General features: G+C 41.2%; 1 long non-coding RNA gene across 1 annotated transcript in view; it reads left to right on the top strand.

Moving 5' to 3' along the window:
* The window catches only part of LOC126161315 (uncharacterized), a 64,916-nt gene that overhangs the window by 17,577 nt on the left and 28,720 nt on the right, over positions 1–18,619 (top strand). The window contains exons 2-3 of the long non-coding RNA XR_007534893.1: positions 1,472–1,648; positions 1,724–1,857. This is a non-coding gene — a long non-coding RNA (uncharacterized LOC126161315). The remainder of the gene's footprint in view (positions 1–1,471; positions 1,649–1,723; positions 1,858–18,619) is intronic.

Genomic DNA, 18,619 nt, shown 5'->3' on the forward strand with positions numbered 1-18,619 from the left:
CTGTTGTGTTCATACAACAGGTTTTATGTATGGCAAAAACTTCAGTTGTTTATAAAACCTGTTCAACCTAAAAGCGAAAACTCTCCTTTGTAGGGAATGTGGAACTATATGGTACTAATCAACAGAAGAAAATAAAAATTTTATGTATTGGCATTTTTTGAAAAAAATTCATAAATTATTAAAAAGTTCAGGATACTGTAGTAAATGAATTTTGATAGGTCAGTCCAAATGGAGGATTTCTTTGTAATCATAAAGAAATTATATTTCAGATAAAAAACCAGCACAATATCTAGAGATACTGCATTTTAAATTTTTTTCCAAAATTTGCATCTTCATAATGGTGTATGCAGTGTCATCTTTGGAGGGCTGTATCTTGGAGCAGAAATTTAGTCCTTCATTTTAACATACGCTAAATTCAGTAACATCCGAGACTATGAAGGTAAGATTTTTTCCTAGTCTGTCTGAATTGATAAGGACTGTGCCAAAAGTAGAAGTTGCCAAAATAATACTTTATTTGTTTGTAAGTTGGATATTCAGACATATACTGAAGTTAGTTTGTTGTCTATTTAAACTGCTTTGGGTGGCAGATTTAAATCATGTGTTTAAACTTTAATGAATTGAGCTTCACTGTGCTGCTGCTTTTTTGGGATGATAAACTACTGATCAAAAAGAACATCTACCTTAAAGCCTTTATTTCATATTGGAGTGTAGAAAATCCTAATTTGGAAAATTCAGAGGTTTAAAAAAAGTTGTAAGTTACATTACTTCTGTTTCTGAAGTTACAGATCTAGAGAGGGATGTTTCTGTATGATTTTTAATCTGAGGTTTCAGTTTCTACTATTTGCTTATGAGGCTAAATACAAACAAGAAAATACACAAGATGCATTTGCTAGTATGTGCTGAAATGTTACTTACAGCTGGTCCAGTATACTATTCTGTACTCTGAACTGGTGGTGTATGCCACACGAGTTCAGAAATAACATTAAGCTCTGTGAACTGTTAACTTCATTCACGAGTTGCGGCTGTTGCAACTTTTAATGTTCTTCTAAATTATATTCACCCTGTGATTCCTTATACATGCATAGATGTAATGGTGTTGCCATGAATTCAACGTTAGATAAATAAATTAATTTCCATATGATTACTGAAAACAAATAGCCATTATTAATTTTCCTGGTTTTATTTTAAAGTTTCAACATTTATTGCGTGATTACAGTAATTATTGCATTTTTTTAGTTTGCAGTAACTGCAAACTAGGAACAGTATTAAAATTACCAAGTAGTTTTCTTTACTTTTACCATCCTTTCTCTCTCTTTTGTTGGAAAGAAAGCATGGCTAGAGGAGATACCTCATTACTTCTTGTTCACATTTTACATAATTGCTGTGTTAGAAATCAGTCTCCCTCCCCGATGTATTTGGTAAGTGATTTTTCATTATTTTGTGAAATCAAGTGGTGCTTTTTTTTCTTCAGGTTTTTTGACAATTGTAAGAAGATAGGTGAAGGCTTATATGGAGAAGTGTTTTTCTGTCAGTATAATTGTACCTCTGGCAGGGTGCTTAAAATTATCCCCATTGAAGGTCATATCTTGGTGAATGGGGAGAAACAAAAAAAGTATGATGAAGTCCTTTCAGAATTGGTTATTGCTATGTAAGTAAACAATTGTCATGGTATTATGATACATGAGTGTCCTCCTATTCTTAAAATGTTTTCTTGTTCATATAGGGAATTGAGTAATTTACATCATGATGCACAGTTCAAAACTAGCTGCTATGTGGAGGTTGCTCGTTGTGTGTGTGTTAAAGGAAAATATCCACAGAGGCTTACTGATCTCTGGAATGAATATCACGAGGAAAAAGGTGAGAATATATTCCATTAATTACTTTTATAACATTTTTTTCGTATCTTGGGCTCCTCGGCAAATGTTCTCATTATCACAAAATGTTCAATTTTCCTCTGATTTCACTGTATCTGTAAAGTTAAGTATTAACACCAGGATCAAAGAGCATAAGCGACATTGCAGGTTGGGGCAGGTGGAGAAATCGGCCGTGACAGAGCACGCACTGAATGAGACCGACCACGTAATAAAATTCGCCGACACGGAAGTTCTGTCTGTAGAGAAGCACTATCACACGCGCTTGTTCAGAGAAGCTGTAGAAATCCAAAAACATGTGAACAGTTTCAACAAGAAAGAGGAAAGCCTTAAGGTAAATGGATCCTGGCTTCCCGTACTGCAGCGAACGACCGTCGCAGGTAGCAAGAGGAGAAACGCACCGGAAATGACCGCGGAGAAGCCCTCGGACGTTGGCGCGCCAGGTACATATAGCCTGCGGCCGCGAGCTCGCCTCCGGTTCACCACCGGCAATGGAGGGTGAAGCTTTGACAATGCCAGCCACTCGTGCTGGCGAAACGTCAGAAAAATCATTAGATGAAGGTTGGCCGAAGAACCCGAAACAGAAGCCAGTAGGCAGTTTGTCAACAAGTGGCCACGAAAGCCTTAACAATTTTGTATAAAGTTAAGTATGTTAGGAACCCAATATAATCATTACATTTCAACTGTTGTGCTGGTTAAGTGTTTGGAATTAAAATTCACTCAGGGTTCACATGTGAATATTGATGATCAAAAGAAAATTGGACTTAAATATTTTGAGCCTGCTAGTTGCGTGTGCAGCGAGTGTATGTAATAGCTAAGTTAATTAAGCCATAGAATTAGAAAAAGAAACTTCTTTCCTCTCAAAACGTTTGGGGTCAGTTCAGTTAAAGTTAACCTGTACTGTTGCCATCATGTTACATGGAAGAGATAAGTTTCACTTAAGTTGGGAAGCAGTCAAGGAGATTAATGAAAGAGAAACTGTTGATGTGAAATGAACTTTGGTCATGCTGAAATCTGCAATAGGTTGAATGGTCTTACATGGAAAGTTGATGACCTAAAGTACTTACGGATATTGCTCAAGAAGCATTATGAATGATAAGAGGTTTGAGAGTACTAGCGATAACACTCCAAAAATTTGTCAGAGAATACAATTAAATTTTCCAATAGAATACTACTATGTCGCTCAATGCATATTATGCTGACATGCGTGAGACAATGGCTGCAGCTCTCTGATGGTAGTGCGGCACAATATGCCAAGCAAGCAGAACTGCTCAATGAGCAGCTGCGGCAGAACTGCGCCACGCAGTAGCAGGGGACGCCGACCGACAGCTAGCTGCTGCCGTTCAGCACCAGCCTGATGAAGCTGTGCCAAGTCACTGATGACACGGTACAGCAGAGGGCGTAAGTCAACACACTGTGTTTGCCACACTGGACTTCATTATTATGACGACCATGGCACTGGCACGGTATCTTCTTGCACAATACCCACCATTAACAAAACCTACCCTTGCATGAACTGTCGCAGTCAGAAAGACATCTACTGCTCTTACTTCCTAACCTAACTATTGCAGAGGTTTTTTTCCCTTGGCGCTTGCCTTGGCACTTGTTCCCCTCTGCCGTACGAACTGCTACCCTTCGTTCAACTTTCGACCCAATCTATCTCCATATGAGCACGTATAAATAGTTAATCTGAAAACTAATCCTTATGCAGAGATGGCAGTAGAGCTTTTGAATTGGCCATCATGTCGGTGTGGGTGAGTAGGGGCTCCACCTCTATTAAAAAAAAATTCAAAGTTCAGTTTTAACTTTAGTTGTAGTATTATCTAGTTCATGAGAAATTGAACTGTTCTGCTTATTGTTATTCACAACAGCTGTAAAACAGGAAAAATAACACATTTAGAGCACTATCTACTAAATTTGCCACTGATAATGCCTTTAAAATAATAAAGGCGAAATGCATACGGCACAAAAAAATTTTATTCATTCGGTTGTAATTAGGTGAACCCACACTATTACTGGCAACCGAAGACGACAAAATTTGGAGATGAAAATAAGTAATAATTTTGCAAGTGATGTATTATGGATCTTTTTATGTCAAGAGAGCCTGTAGTCACAACCTAACAATTTTCAATTTGAATGAAACTGAGCTGTGAAAATTATGACCCGCAATTACAAAAATTTTGGAAGCTTGAGGCGACTCTGTGTGTGTGTGAGTGGGGGGGGGGGGGGGGGGGGGGGGCAATGTCATGCTGCAGTAAGAATTTAAGGCTGCATAAAATTCAGACTGTTAGTAATCTTGTGGTGCTCAACACGACATTAAAGTTTTAACAGCTTGTCATTTACTGTTGCTTTGGTACGAGGTTCTCAAAGTTGATGAAATATTAATTACTGTAATTTTGTAATGAAGGTTGCCAAGCAGTGTGAAATGGAATGAACCAGTCAGGTTGGTAGTTGGGAAGGCGAATGCTAGACTTCATTTTATGGGGTGATTTTGGGGAAGTGCAGGTCATCTATAAAGGAGACAGCTTATAGAATGCTAGTGAAACCCATTCTTGAGTACTGATAGTGTGTTGGAGATCCTCACCATGTCGGATTAAAGGAAGACATTGAAGCAATTTGGAGGTGTGCTGTTGGATTTGTTACTGGTAGGTTCAGTCAGTGTCAAAGTAAGAGGGCTATCCACAAAGTACATTATGTTTTGGAATTAAAAATAAATAAAGTATTGGAATTTTTTTTTATTATATACAGATGAAAGCCACACTTAAATACTACTTTTCTACATAGTTGCCATTTAAATTAAGGCAATTATCGTAGTGATGGATGAGCTCGTCCATTGCTACAATAAGTGCCTTAATTTAAATGGAAAACTATGTAGAAAAGTATTATTTAAGTGTGGCTTTCATCTGTATATAATAAAAAAAATTTCCAATACTTTATTTTTGATTCCAAAACCTAATGTACTTTGTGGATAGCCCTCATATTACAGAAATGCTTTGTGAGCTCCATAATGGGAATCTCTGGAAGGAAGATGGTCTTTTTGTGAGGCATTATTGCAGATATTTACAGACCCAGCTTTTGAGGCTGACCGGAGATGATTCGGCTGCCGCCAGTGGACATTTCATGTAAGGACCACGAAGATAAGGGGAGAGAAATTAGGGTTCATATGGTGGTTTGTAGACAGTTGTTCTTTTCCTTGCTTTGTTGGCTAGCGGACCAGGAAAAGAAATGACCAGTAGTGGTAAATGGTGCCCTCTGCCCTGCATCCAAGGCTGCACACACACACACACACACACACACACACACACACACACACACACACACACACACACACACACACACACACACACACACACACACACAAAAAAAAAAACCTCTTCCTCCTCCCCCCCCCCCCCTGCCTCTCAGGGAGAGGAAAAAAATATAGCATTATGAGGTTTTTATTTCAAGAAATTGATAAATGTCAGTATTACACAGGTATTCAATAGAGTCTGAACAGGAACTTCCTTATGGCTGCAAACAAGTCACCATTTCTCTCTCAAAATATTAAAAGAACTCCATACCACCCCACCCTGCCCCCACCCCACAGACTATTGTCTGAGTGCCCTTACATGCACTGTATGGTGGCTTGCGGAGACTAAACAGCTTCAGAAAGATGTAGGTTGCATTAGGTACTGGGAGATGAAGAAGCTTGCACAGGATAGAGTAAACTGGAGAGCTGAATCAAACCAGTCTGTGGACTGAAGGCCACAACAACAAACAAGGGTGGCTTGCAGAGTATGTATATAGATACAGAGGAAAAGCGTTAATATTATACCTATTCTAAACTTATGATCTTTGTTACCCACTCTTTGATAATAGGACAAAGGAATTGAACAAAAGAAATGATTTAGATAAATTTTTAGGGTTCTGTGTGTCAGTCTGCGTAATCAGAGCTCTTATAGGATTGTTTTGTTGCTCATCTGTATGTATGACTCTTAAGAACCCTTTTTCTCAGGAACGGGTAGATGTATGTGTTTCAAATTTGTCATATATGAAGGTCAACCGACTCTTGGAGGTGTAAAAGTTTAGGTCACCTCAATCAAAACATTCGGCTATTTACGTCACATATTTTGATACTCCACCTACAGGGTGATTCCTGTTGACCTAGAATCGTAAAATTTGGCAAGAAGAGGGTTTCACAGTACAAGTAAAGGGAAAGAAACTCAGATTTTTAAATTGCATACTGACACACACAATCTTTTGCCATTTGAACATGAATTCCATTCACAATCCTTCAAAAGCAAAATAGCAAACATTACTGCATGCCAGCACAAAATGTAAGTTGTAGTCATGATTCAGTAAATAAATAAAAAATGTATTATTAAATCTATCTCTCTCTCTCTCTTCATGTATAGATTAAAGTCCCGTGCTCACTTTTTTCCATGTGTCTGGGCTAGTCTAAGGAACTACTAAAGAGTCGACAGACACACAAACGAACACAAACATACGCACAAAATTCAAGCTTTCGCAACAAACTGTTGCCTCATCAGGAAAGAGGGAAGGAGAGGGAAAGACGAAAGGATGTGGGTTTTAAGGGAGAGGGTAAGGAGTCATTCCAGTCCCGGGAGCGGAAAGACTTACCTTAGGGGGAAAATGACTCCTTACCCTCTCCCTTAAAACCCACATCCTTTCGTCTTTCCCTCTCCTTCCCTCTTTCCTGATGAGGCAACAGTTTGTTGCGAAAGCTTGAATTTTGTGCGTATGTTTGTGTTCGTTTGTGTGTCTGTCGACCTGCCAGCACTTTCATTTGGTTAGTCACATCATCTTTGTTTTTAGGTATATTTTTCCTTCGTGGAATGTTTCCTTCTATTAGAACTACTAAAGAGATTTTGATACAGTCTTGCAATTCCTGTGACCAGTGTCTTGCCAGTATTGATATCAATAACAGGCAGTTTTAACAGTATTGATCATCATCATCATCATTTAAGACTGATTATGCCTTTCAGTGTTCAGTCTGGAGCATAGCCCCCCTTATAAAATTCCTCCATGATCCCCTTCAGTGCTAACATTGGTGCCTCTTCTGATGTTAAACCTATTACTTCAAAATCATTCTTAACCGAATCCAGGTACCTTCTCCTTGGTCTGCCCTGACTCCTCCTACCCTCTACTGCTGAACCCATGAGTCTCTTGGGTAACCTTGTTTCTCCCATGCGTGTAACATGACCCCACCATCTAAGCCTGTTCGCCCTGACTGCTGCATCTATAGAGTTCATTCCCAGTTTTTCTTTGATTTCCTCATAGTGGACACCCTCCTGCCATTGTTCCCATCTACTAGTACCTGCAATCATCCTAGCTACTTTCATATCCGTAACCTCAACCTTGCTGATAAGGTAACCTGAATCCACCCAGCTTTCGCTCCCATATAGCAAAGTTGGTCAAAAGATTGAACGGTGCACAGATAACTTAGTCTTGGTACTGACTTCCTTCTTGCAGAAGAGAGTAGATCGTAGCTGAGTGCTCACTGCATTAGCTTTGCTACACCTCGCTTCCAGTTCTTTCACTATGTTGCCATCCTGCGAGAATATGCATCCTAAGTACTTGAAACCGTCCACCTCTTCTAACTTTGTTCCTCCTATTTGGCACTCAATCCGTTTATATTTCTTTCCCACTGCCATTACTTTCGTTTTGGAGATGCTAATCTTCATACCATATTCCTTACATTTCTGATCTAGCTCTAAAATATTACTTTGCAAACTTTCAATCGAATCTGCCATCACAACTAAGTCATCCACATATGCGAGACTGCTTATTTTGTGTCACATATCTTAATCTCACCCAGCCAGTCTATTGTTTTCAACATATGATCCATAAATAATATGAACAACAGTGGAGACAGGTTGCAGCCTTGTCTTACCCCTGAAACTACTCTGAACCAAGAAAATTTATCGTCAACTCTAACTGCTGCCTGACTATCCATGTAAAGACCTTTAATTGCTTGCAAAAGTTTGCCTCCTATTCCATAATCTCGTAGAACAGACAATAACTTCCTCCTAGGAACCCGTTCATATGCCTTTTCTAGATCTATAAAGCATAGATACAATTCCGTGTTCCACTCATAACACTTCTCCATTATTTGCCATAAGCTAAAGATCTGGTCCTGACAACCTCTAAGAGGCCTAAACCCACACTGATTTTCATCCAGTTTGTCCTCAACTAATACTCGCACTTCCCTTTCAACAATACCTGAGAAAATTTTACCCACAACGCTGATTAAAGAGATACCTCTGTATTTGTTACAATCTTTTCTGTTTCCATGTTTAAAGATTGGTGTGATTACTGCTTTTGTCCAGTCTGATGGAACCTGTCCCGACTCCCAGGCCATTTCAATTATCCTGTGTAGCCATTTAAGACCTGACATTCCACTGTATTTGATGAGTTCTGACTTAATTTCATCCACTCCAGCTGCTTTATTGCACTGCAATCTATTGACCATTTTCTCCACCTCCTCAAATGTGATCCTATTTCCATCATCAGTATTGATAACAGGCAAAAATCACTGAAATTCTAGATCCCCAGGATGGCTGAACTATATATACAGGTAGTTTGTACAGAACCCTTAGTGTTGGAGACCTACCTGCACTTGTCTAATTTTTATCTTTCCTTGCCTTCCACTTTAAAAGGTTTAATCACAACAGCCATGCTGCCATGAATTATTACCAAATCTGTGTTATTCTCTGATATCAGATCCTTAGCTTTCGGGGTGAAGTGTGAAAAAATCCGGCACAAACATTTTCTTTCTGTTAAATAAAAACTGGCATTCTTTTCCAAACAACATTCACTCAATCTAGCATCAGGTCATCTGTCATCCAACCATTTTCTTGGCATATAACAGTTAGTCCATCAGCTAGCTTCCTTTTGGTATCTTTTCCTCTGAAGAATCACATTTGGTGGTGCTTCCTGCCATCCGCTAGTGCACCCAACATCGTTATTCTGGCCTTTCCATTGCCAGAACATCTTACGGGAACAATTTTAATGCCCTGCACTTCGGCAGTAATATTTGGCTTTGGATTGGAGTAAACAGGTATCTGATTGACGTTGCACATAGGGTGTAGCAGATGGTTGTTCTGTTTCCTTAGATTGGTTATGAGACAGTGATGTGGTAGTTTTCTCATACGCCACGTGAAGTCAAGGAGCTAGTGTTGTTCTGCATTGTAACATAAGCTCCACTCTCATCATCATCATCATCATCACACACACACACACCAGCCCACACTTATTTTGAATTCTATGGTGCCTTTGTCTAGCCAATTTTTCTTTCATGTAATTTCTCAAATAACCGGTAAGTCTTCATTGGATTTCTCTTGCACATACTGATCAAGGAGCTGCTCAGATTTGTGGAACCTTCCTGCTTCGGTCCCCTGAAAGCTTGATGTGTGTTATTGCCTGCCTTTAATTTAGTCTTTGTTCCAGGACACCAAATTTTCTTCCTGCACAGTTGTTTGTGATCTCTACTTCATGGATTACCATTAACATTAGTGTCGTATTGTCTGTGTGAACCTATTGTGAAATGCGAACTCATAGATCCGTGTTCCTCGACCAGTCGAGGCTGTATTTGCATGCAATATCAGTTGCTACAATTTACAGTTCTTATAGAGCTGGCAGTATAAGTAAACTGAGTGTGAGTACATTGTTCCCTTGGCTCCCTACAGTTGAACCCACAGAACTGCCATCACGTAGGATTAACACTAGCCAATGTAGAACATAAAAAATGCTGTTAAGTATCAGCAGTGTTTGTGTTATTGGAACCAGGGTTGTCACAAGTTCTGGAAATCAAGGAATATCAGAGAATTTCAAATGTGTCAGAAATCAGGGAAATTTCAAGGAAAAAAACTGGAAAAATCTCATTGGTCTCACTTCATCAACAGGTGTCTGTGACACGTGAATAGCTGGCCACACAATTCGACTTACACCACAGGCAAAAAACGCAGACCATTTCTGGGGGTATCTCTAACAGATAGGGCCCGCTGATCTGAAGCCCATCATTTCCCACTAATTGGTAAGCCCTGCCCACCGATCTGCCTGCAGTCTGGGTCTGTTTGTGTGTGGCATAATGTGGCAAATTTTCACGGTTTATCCGAGGACCCAGGTCTGTGGTGCTTCTTGGCAGGCCAGAGGCGACGGAATTAAGACATTGTACAGTGCGGTGTTTAAGACATTTTATTTATTCTAGTACATTTTGGCACTTTAAAATAATTTCTATATTAGAAATTATGGAAGATAATAAGAAGAAATTTGTGGCAGTCACTGGCAATTTGTACACTTTGTACTCGTACATTTCTCGAAAGAAAAATTACGCAATACCTGTAAAATAATAGACATAACACAGTTACTAATAACCGACAATGAACATAGTAGAACCATTGTTTTATTAATGGTCACCCATAGTGTTGGTTTACACAACTCTTCCCTCCTTTATACACTCTTTTGAAGAGGCCTACTTTTTTCTGAGGGTTATTTCTGAAATCAGTGAAGGTATTTTAAAATCTGTCTTGCACTTCCAAGGAAATGCATATTTTTGTCAGAAATGTGTTTCATTTTATTGAAATAAAATAACAGTGGTCTTATTGGAACACACAAACCATTGGCCTTCCTTTCTCAATTTAAAAACAGTTCATTACAAAAGATGTCGATGTTAGTACTTCGCTCACACGGGGGAAAAATCTATCGCGGGGCCCCAGCCTTCGCAGCATCTTTTCCTTTATGTGCTGCATCTGTCCTCTTGCTTTTCTTTTTCCCCTCCTGTGGGGGACACGACTGGGGTGTTTCTGGGAATGTTCTGAGCTGTCCGTAGCTGACGTAAGAACGGTCTCACCAATGTTTTTTCATTCCATTTTCCTTTCTTCATTCACCTTCTCCTATCCTTCCTCCGCTTCAGTGTTCGAGGCTCCTCTTTTTCTTCTTCGTTCCTGCGCACTGCTGAAGGCAGCCCCATGCATCTGACATGTAACAGGTGACTGGGTAACGTGTAATTCCCAGCCCCGGGTTGACAGTAGAGTTCACACATACCCCTGGTACAGGCCAGGCCCAGAAAGGGGTGATTGCCTGAGCTGCTACCTTCCCAAATTGCCAATCGATCCCTCTGTCAGGTGCAAGGGAGGTGTGACCTGAGGTGTGAACAGTTACCTGAGGCAGGTACACCCCCTTGTGAAGGGAGACTCCAGTTGGAGGGAGCATGCCATCAGAGACGTCGGCAATCGTGGGGATTTTCTCACATCGAGCCAGTCGTCTTCAGAATCGGTGTACTCGACATAAACTGAATGAGGCTAACGATTCAAATACCCTGCTAGCAGCACCGTGTTTCCTCATGGTTTCATGTACTGAAGACGGTCAGTCCTTCACAATGGTAAATCCATTCATTATTCAGAAATGTGTTGATGCAGCAGCTGGACCTGTGAAATCCTGCTCTTGTTTACAGAATGACACTTCGCTTTTGAAGACTACTTCTGGTTCTCAAGCACAACTACTTGCCGCTTCACTTCTCCACAACTATACTGTTCATGTGGAGGCCCATCAAACACGGAATTCTTCCTGTGGTGTTCTTTACACTAGGTTGCTTGATTGTCTGAACGAGGCCAACATCCATACATACCTTTCTGATCAGGATGTCCATTGGGTGATAAAAAAGACAGCTACCTCTTGTGTAATGCCAACACACACTCTTTTCCTCTCCTTTGATAGTGGTGCTTCCTTCCAAGATCAAAGCAGGCTGTGAGGTTCTCACAGTCTAACCGTACATCCCGAACCTGATGCGCTACTATCAGTATCATCATTTCAACCACACTAGAATTTCTTGTCAACGCCGGGCCAAATGTGTAACCTGTGGTAGGGATGCACATGGGGCGATTATCCACCTCCTCCTCCTCCCTGCTGTATCAACTGCAATGGCGACCATGCTGCTTCCTGTCGAGATTGTTCCATGTACCTTGATGAGTGGGCAGTCCAAGAGATGCGGGTAGAGGAAAAAGTTCCTTACCCCATTGCTCGTAAGGTGTTGGCTAGTTGCAAACCTTGCGTTCTACTGTCTGACACAGTACTGTTCTTGCTACATCTCGCGCTATGAAGGACATAGCCACACAGACATGCAACCTCTACCTCAGCTCTGAGGTTGTGAAATCACGCAGTGTCATGGTAGCTTCACAGTCCCCTTGTCCAGCTGTGCAACAAGCGTGCAAATTTTCACCTCACAGGAAGTCACCAGCTACACAACTGACAGGCTGGAAAGGACAGAAGGAATGTTCCTGTGACACTCCAGCCAACCAACACCCAGAACTTCCTCTGCTAACCGGAAAGGCTCGAAGAAGTCAAACAAAGGCCATTGTTCTTCTCCTTCGCCGACTCGAAGATCCTCTTCGACGGTTTTGCCCTGTGATGCCTTCGCCTGGTTGGTCTCCGTGTTACCAGTGCACACCGCCAACTGTTTTTCTGCTTTGGACTCCACAGACCAGCAGGAGAAGAAAGCCTATGCTTCTGTTGACCTCGTGGAGCAAGATCCTGCTGTCTCGGTGCCCTGCAGCAGCGAGTCTTCGCAGGCTGGCACTCGGCAGCTGCCGATGTGACACCACTTCCTCATGACACTCTTCCAACGGAAAGGTCATGGTCCTTGATCCAACAAAGAGGATTTATGGCTGCTTTTAGAATTGCAGTGTCCACTTGTACTCTGCCTTCAGGAAACAAAATTGCAGTCTTCACGACTGCTTTGAGCTTCGGCATTTCCTCCTGGTCTATTTTTACGTTACACCAGAGGTCAACATTCCATCTCATGGGGGAGTCTTGCTGCTTGTGTGGGATGACATTCATAGTCACCCCATTTCCCTGACTACCTGTCTTCTCGAGCTATTGCAGGTTGCCTTTTTCCTTCCTTACTTGACCTTTTCCCTTTGTACCATTTACATCCCTCCGTCATTCAGTGTCACCAGGGTCCAGCTTATTGGGCAGCTACCTCATCCATTTTTGCTGCCCACCATCCTATTTGGGGTTCTCCCAGAATCTGTCAGAGAGGTGCCCTTCTTGATCAACTTAACCTTTTCTGCCTTAACGCAGGAGCACCCACATTCCTTTCAGTCTCCTTGCACACCTATTCCCATTTGGACCTATCCTCCTGCACTGCCCATCTCGCCCATCGTCTTGAATAGTCCACTGTGTCACCTACTCGAGTGACCGTTTCCCATTTGCTATCCATTTGTTGACTCCTACCCCACCTCCATGCACACACAAATTGCAGCTTACTAAGGCTGACTGGAGGCTTTCCTGCTCCCAGGCGACCTTTGACGAACACAGTTTCCCCAATTGTGATGACCAGGTGGAGTATCTTACAAACATTATCCTTCCGCCTCAGAATGTTCCATTCCCAACACTTCCTCTTTACCATGCCATGTCCTGGCTCGTTGGTGGACAGAGGCATGCCGCGACATAGTTCGCACGTGGGGACATGCTGTCCACATTTTTAACCGTCGTCCTATGATGGCAAACTGCATTCATTATAAACAGGCACATGCACAGTATTGTCACGTTCTTCGGGTTAGCAAAAAAGCTAGCTGAATTTCATTCACTAGTTCTTTTAACAGTTCCACTCCCTCTTCTGTTGCATGGGCCAACCTCTGACAGTTCTCTGGGACCAAGATCCATTCCCCCAGTGTTCAGTCTGACAGTAGCAGATGTCATCATGGACCCTATTGCTGTTTCCAACACATCGGGGCTCCATTTCGTGGAATTTTCGAACTTCTCCCACTATCACCCTGCCTTTCTCCATTGGAAACGAGCGGAGGATACTGTCTCTTCTCAGAATTGTGAGTGGTACAATGCCATCTTTATTATGTGGGAGTTCGATCATGCTCTCACTTCATCCAGATCCTCTGCACCAGGGCCAGACGCTGTTCACCTTCAGATGTTGCAGTTCCTTTCTCTTGCGGGCAAGCACTTTCTGCTTAATACGTACAACTGCATCGTGGCAGAGAGCAAGTTTCCCAGGTGCTGGCGTGAAGCCAGTCATGCCCATATCCAAGCCTGGTAAGGAGAAACACCTACCTTCTAGCTACTCCTCCATCTCTCTCACTAGTTGTTTTTACGAGGTGATGGAATGCATGATTGATGCTCGGCTGGTATGGTGGCTAGAGTCTCACAATTTACTAACCACTGCACAGTGTGGTTTTTGAGTTCGCTGTGCTGCAGTTGACCATCTTGTCACTTTGTCCACCCACGCCATGAATAGTTTTTGCAGAAATCCCAGACTGGCCGTGTTTTTAAATTTGAAGAAAGCCTATGACACCTGTTGGAACACTGGTATACTCCGCCTCTGTAATCTCTACATGTTGAGCTTCTCTGGCCGCCTGCCCCATCTCCTTCAGGAATTTTTAAAAGACCCAGCTTTCAATGTGGGTGTGGGTTCTGCCTTTACACCTGTATCCAGGAAAACGGTGTGCCTCAGGGTTCTGTCCTGAATGTGGTCTTCTTTGCTATCGCCATTAACCTTGTCTCCTGCCAGGTGTCTTCGGCTTCCTTTTTGTTGACAATTTTGCCCACTATTGCATTCTTCATAGACCTGTCTCATTGAGTGGCATCTTCAGCAATGTCTCGATTGTCTTTACTCATGGAGCATCAACAATGGCTTTAGTCTTTCACGGCAGAGCTCTGTGCCCTATATTAGGCCACAGAGTTCATCGGGCAAAACGGGCTTTTCAGTTGTCATCTGCTCAGACTCTCTCAGCACCATTCAAAGCCTCTGTGTACTGAACACCATCCATCTCTCAGTGCAATGGGTACAGGAAAGTTTGCACTTGCTCATTCTTGATGGAACCACTGTGATGTTTATGTGGGTTCCTGGTCATGTCGGTCTGACAGGAAAGGAAGCTGTTCATGCTGCTGCCAAATCTGCAGTCCTCGTACCTCAGCCCACTAGTTCTTACATTCCCTTCAATGATTTCCGGGTTGCCATCTGTCAGAAGGTGGTGAGACTTCAGTATCGCCAGTGGTCCTCCCTCCATGGGAATAAGGTCTGGTTATTAATAAGCCCATGCTGGCTATTGCCAAGACGAGAGAAGATAATTTCAGTAGTCTCAAACCCATTTCGAAGAAGAACGGAAAATTCAAAGAAGAAGGAACTAAGCCATTTAGCATTTGCTCTAGGTGGCAGCTCAGAGAGAGAGAGAGAGAGAGAGAGATTTTTCAGTCACGGCTGAAAGAGCCTTCATTCTCACTGGGCAAATGATGGCAAGGTGGCTGTGCTGACAGTGATTTGACCCATGCGAGTGTGAACTGGTTGATTGTTGACACATCAACTAAAAGGCACAGTATGAGACAGATGGACTCTTTGTAACTAGTGTTCAAAGCCTGGGACACCTTGTACATCTCCTATCTCCCTCTATGAATTCACCGCAGGTGAACTCTACAATCTCAGTGGGGCTTTAGACAGGTGACAATATTTGAATTTCATGTAATAATTCAAATCTTAGAATATGAGCGTACAGGGTGGCGATTCTTCTGGAAGATTTGTAATTCTTAGGAACTTAAATTTTACTTGAAAACAAAGAAGGAATTTTCAAGTAATTCTTTTTTTTTTAAACTAATGTTTAATTAAGTTTTATTGAGCTTTATATATTTCAAGGTGTGTTTAATTATTTTATTATTAGTCTATACAAATTGAGGTTGAAAAACTCCAGCTAACTACATCCTAGAGGAAAGAAAAGTCGTTGATGTGCTGAACCCCCCTTCTCCCCCCACTCACCACTAATTTCTCAGGAGCTTCTTTGGACATCTTCACCCCCACACTACGAATTCTCAGGTATTTTAATTTATTTTATTTTGTTTTATTTTTTCAAGTGTGAATACCCACCCTGGTGTAATTGTTATATCACCGACATAGAACTGTGATGGTGACAGCGTAACACACATAGCTGAAGCTGGTTTCAGAGACAGCTTTGAAGAGTTCGAGCAACTGGAATACTCTTACGAGGAGTAGGATGGAACATAAACATTATCAACAAGTGTTTACAGGTTGGGTTTTTTTAATTTATTTTTCACTTTCTTTTTTCATTGTTTTAGTTTTCAGCTAAATTTTTGTGATTTTCAACTGGTAAGAACCAATACTCTAACAAAGGATATTACTGTATCCCTCTATTGCAGGATAATACTGCAGCAACAAAATTTGTAGGGGGAGGTAATGGGCACAATGTAGCTTGTAATAGAATAGGAACCACACGATGTTGAAAATAGGGTGTATACGACCCGGGACATCCGGGAAAAACCCGGGAATTTTTTCATCTGGGAGAAAACCAGGAAAAACCCAGGAATTTTTCATTGTTTTAGTTTTCGGCTAAATTTTTGTGATTTTCAACTGGTAAGAACCAATACTCTAACAAAGGATATTACTGTATCCCTCTATTGCAGGATAATACCGCAGCAACAAAACATGGACGAGAGGCAAGAAACAAAAATAAAACTTAAGTTGCAAAGGAAATGCGCTGTATAGAACAACAAAAAACAGTGCTCATACAAGCGTCTGCCAACTGCAAAGTGTGTCAAAGACTTTAGGAAGACTATGCAATGCTTCCTAACAACAAATTGCCTCCGATGACCGTGACGTGACAACTGTTTAAATTGGATTTGTTTGAGCAGTGGCGGGCGAGCTCTTGTGTATGCGCAGTTGAGTCGCGTATGAATAGTATCTTCTTTCGCTTCTGGTTACAGAAGTATGGCTGGGCGCCACTACTTAATATTGACCCGGTTCGGAAATACAGTAAATCTGGCGCTGATGCCCAGAACAGTCTGAGTTGTTGTGGGGAGATGGATCGTCTCCACGTGACCTGTGTTTACGTTCAATGATTTTGTTGTTTGCTCTTAGTTTATTGCTCTCACGTTAAATGATAACAAACGGATTTTTGCAGCCGGGAGTTATCAAATTAATTAAAATATGTTCGCATAATTACAAAACGCTAAAATTGTTATTAGTCTTAGATTTTATTTCCTCCTTCCTGACAGTCGAGCATTAATCGCCTTGCATAACAATGAAGTTATTTTTGTCGGTTTGCTAAAAAGATTTGGCTTTCATTAATCTTTTCTGTTAGATTTGAAATGAAGTGTTTAATTTCACTCTGTTGGCGAGTTTCAACTGTTCGCTGCATTTCAAGTGCACGTATGGCATTATGCCATAATAAAGAACCAAACATGAGATAATACGGTACTGGTACTCCAAGAAAATTCACATACGAATCTGGACATATGAATGTGCATTTTAAGCCGAATTATGCATTTTCGCATGGGTCACGAAATTGCGATGGTCTTGAAGTATCCTCTGATGTCTTGTTTCTTTTATGACATAATGTAAGATCTTTTAATGTTTTACGCGTTCGAACATATGGGCTACCTGTGTCATCGTAATTGCATAAGCGTGGTTTCCCCTTATTATCTAGCGCTCTCTTCCAGCTGCTGAAACAAACCTATTTCTAACAGGCCGCAGGAGAATATTGCGAATGGTGGTTTGAAAAGCATTACATTCAAACCAAATTTCCTTTTACACTAGATGAACTATGTGCGAGAATGTACAATGAATTACTTAAATCACAAAACGTTTGACTCTCATTTAAAAAATCAGCTCTTTGATTACGACCATTTAGAAGAATTTCGAGCCCAGAAGATCAAACATTTACGTCGTTATTAAAAGTTTTACTGGCACATTTATGTGATGTATCTTAAAGTGTAACACGCGCAAAAAAGATCGACATTATATGTGGAAGCTTAGCTTCTCTTCCAGCTTATTAATCTTAGAGACCAATATTATATGTGAGTGCTATGTATATTAATTTAAACCATTAACTTTTCTTACTTGTGTGTTCGCACTACTGAAGAGTGATCTTGCTATTTGCTTACAACATCACGTGTCCGTGCTGTCATCAGCTGGCGAGATCACATGACAATGAGCTATGACTGGCTTACAAAATCGCCTCGCGATCTCGATTTCAATGTCGTCTTAGTGACAAGCGGTGTTTGGTGGAATTCAAATTTATACCTTTGCAATACGGAAATATGCAGCGTACAAGTTGCCGCACATCACAGGTCTTTCAAAACGTCAATATATAAAAACATAAACATTCAAAGGATTGATGAGTTTTAGTGCCGAGGAAGAGTATACTGTCACTTGGCAATTTGTATGTGGTACCTCAAGGCTGAAAAGAGGGTGAATTCTGCATCCTGATCCTGACACATACACCAGAGACATAGAAAGCAGCGTGATCTTGTAATTAATACAAGGTTCTCAAACTTGAGCAATGGGTTGCACGAGTGATTTGTAAGCAATCTCCTTTGTAGACTGCTTGTAATTCCCCAGTATTTTACCAGTAAACAGAAATCTACCAACTTCTTTACCCACAACTGAGCCTGTATGATCATTCCATTTCATATCCCTACAAAGTGTTTTTTTTTTATGAGTTGGCTGATTCCAACCGTGACTCACTGCTACTGTATTCATAAATCTTACGTTTTTTTTCCATTTTATGAAGTGCGCATTTGTACATTTTTGAATGTTTAATGCAAGTTGCTTACCTTTGCACCACTTTGGAATTTTGTCAAGCTGTGATTGAACATTAGTGCAGCTTTGTTCAGACTGTGCTTCATTGTAGGGAGTGCATCATCTGTGGATTGTCTGAGGCTACTATTATTGTTAACTCAAGATCAGTAATGTACAGTATGTACACTAGGGGCTCAACACATTTACCCGA

Source organism: Schistocerca cancellata, chromosome 2 (assembly GCF_023864275.1).
Source record: "Schistocerca cancellata isolate TAMUIC-IGC-003103 chromosome 2, iqSchCanc2.1, whole genome shotgun sequence".
Classification (NCBI taxonomy): Eukaryota; Metazoa; Arthropoda; class Insecta; order Orthoptera; family Acrididae; genus Schistocerca; species Schistocerca cancellata.